This window comes from Mesoplodon bidens, assembly GCF_964165515.1.
Source record: "Mesoplodon bidens genome assembly, contig: HAP1_SCAFFOLD_53, whole genome shotgun sequence".
Classification (NCBI taxonomy): Eukaryota; Metazoa; Chordata; class Mammalia; order Artiodactyla; family Ziphiidae; genus Mesoplodon; species Mesoplodon bidens.
The window spans coordinates 3091176-3093994 of record NW_027671920.1 but is presented as its reverse complement, the minus strand read 5'-3'; positions in this window follow the sequence as shown (position 1 = coordinate 3093994).

Below are 2819 nucleotides of genomic sequence, written 5' to 3'. Positions count from 1 at the left end.
TTCTTCTTCCTGCCGGGAAATTAGAGTGACATGTGCCCGTCCAAATGCCTAACAGCTACTCTCTCATTGGTTCTCCCACTTCCCTTCCAACCTCTGCCAAATTGGCAACATGTCCTAACCAGGAGGTTAAACGGGCTGTCTCTCGAAGTTGGGAGATAGATAGTAAAGCAGTTGGAAAGTCAAAGCAGAGCACCTGGAGAGGGACTATTCTTTGAGTTTTAGAAACCTTTCGTATTCACAGTGTGTCCATCCTCTAGGTTTCCCATACATGTTATAGCTGTAGTAATATTCCCTTCATCATGGAGAGTTGGGACCCATGGAATGGGGGCCATGCATTTTTGCTTTAAAGGGTCTGCATTTGCTCACCCAATCTCACCAATCCTCTCAGTCCCAAGTGTGCAACCTTTGCCACATCCAGCTGTCATTGTAGATAGGGTCATTCCAGGTTTCATCAGAGACCCTGAAGGAAATGTAAAGAATTTCCCTGTTTTATGGTTTCGTATATGAAATTCCTTTTTATCATGGGTTTGAGCTGATTCTCGCTGCCATGTTTATACCAGTCTAGACACACTTGATTCCCTTACTGAGACTTATCAATACATAGGTTTTAAGATTCTTACTAGTCAGATCTATTCCTCTGCGGGAAATATGGTGTTTTGAGTCCCTTTCACTGACGAAGGTGTACGTCTTGTCTATTCCACAGTTGGTTATAGAAATGGTACCTGTGCTTATATGAAACTCTGGTTTTATGCATCACCCCACCTCTCCTTTCCCCTTAAGCAGGCATAAGTGTGTTTTCTAAATGTGAGACTCTGTTCTCTTTCCTAACCCAGTTCATGTGTAGCCATGTTTACAGGACCTTCATAAGTGATATCTTATGATAAGTTTCTATTTCTGTGTGACTTATTTCACTTAGAATCATCGTACCTGAATCCACTCACTTTGCTGCTCCTGGTCTTATGACATTGATTTCATGGCTGAGGGATATTCCATCGTACATAAATACCACAGTTTTTTGAACGATTTTTATATTTCCTGGGGTATTTACGGTGTACCCAAGTTGAGGTTATGTAAGCAGTGCAGCGCTAAATTTGGGGGTGGCTCTGTCTTATTGATTTTCAGTTTTCCCAAGGTATATTCCCTACACTGGAAGTGCCCTGGGCTCTGTAGCTCTGTTGTTTACTTGTTTTAGGGAACGCAATGCACTCCTCCAGTGAGGCAGTTGGCAATTTACATCCCGCCCATCAGCATAAAAAGACTCCCTGTTCTCCAGGGCCTGTCTTGCCTTTCTGGTTTTTAGACATTTTGTGGATGTCCCTTTTGACCGATGGGAAGAGATACTTCTTTGTAGTGCAGATTTGCATTGCCCGCTTGCTTGCTTGGCCAAAAAGGGTGTATGCGTTTTCTCCTGAATATATTCAGGAGAAAACGCATACGCCGTTTTTGCCCAAGTGCGTCATTGTCGACGTTGTGCCCCTCTTCCTGTGCTATAAAGGCGATTCCAACGTACCTCTAGAAATCTGTTTCCTGCTATTCTGCCTCGCTTTCAAGTCCACCTCGTTGCCTTCCCTCAACAGATTTTTGGACGATAGTTGTCCTTTATTACTCTGCCAGTTTGTGAATTGCTGTGCCCCTGAGCTCCATTTTTCAACTCGTTTTTTGTGAGCTGTACGCAAGTCCAAAATTTTGATTCAGGACCTATACTGGTGCCCGGTGGGTGGCTGAGACTCTGGTTAATTCTTCTTCCTGCCGGGAAATTAGAGTGACATGTGCCCGTCCAAATGCCTAACAGCTACTCTCTCATTGGTTCTCCCTCTTCCCTTCCATCCTCTGCCAAATTGGCAACCTGTGCGAACCAGGAGGTTAAAGGGGTTGTCTCTCCAAGTTGGGAGATTGATAGTAAAGCAGTTGGAAATTCAAACCGGAGCACCAGGAGAGGGACTTCTCGTTGAGTTATAGAAACCTTTTGTATTCACAGTGTGTCCATTCTCTAGGTTTCCCGTACATGTTATAGCTGTAGTAATATTCCCTTCAACATGGAGAGTTGGGACCCATGGAATGGGGGCCATGCATTTTTGCTTTAAAGGGTCTGCATTTGCTCACCCAATATCACCAATCCTCTCAGTCCCAACTGTCCAGCCTTATGCCACATCCAGCTGTCATTGTAGATAGGGTCATTCCAGGTTTCTTCAGAGACCCTGAAAGAAATGTAAAGAATTTCCCTGTTTTTTGGTTTTGTATTTGAAATTCCTTTTTATAGTGGGTTAGAGCTGATTCTCGCTGCCATGTTTATGCCAGTCTAGACACACTTGATTCCCTTACAGAGACATATCAATATATAGGTTTTAAGATTCTTACTAGTCAGATCTATTCCTCTGTGGGAAATATGGGGATTTGAGTCCCTTTCACTGAGGAAGTTGTAGGTCTTGTCTATTCCACAGTTGCTTATAGAAATGGTACCTGTGCTTATATCAAACTCTGGTTTTATGCATCACCCCACCTCTCTTTTCCCCTTAAGCAGGCATAAGAGTGTTTTCTAAATGTGAGACTCTGTTCTCTTTCCTAACTCAGTTCATGTGTAGCCATTTTACAGGATCTTCATAAGTGATATCTTATGATAAATTTATTTTTCTGTGTGACTTATTTCACTTAGAATCATCGTACCTGAATCCACTCACTTTTCTGCACCTGGTTTTATGACATTGATTTCATGGCTGAGGGATATTCCATCGTACATAAATACCACATTTTTTGAACCATTTTTATATTTCCTGGTTTATTTAAGGTGTACCCAAGTTGAGGTTCTTGTAAGCAGTGCA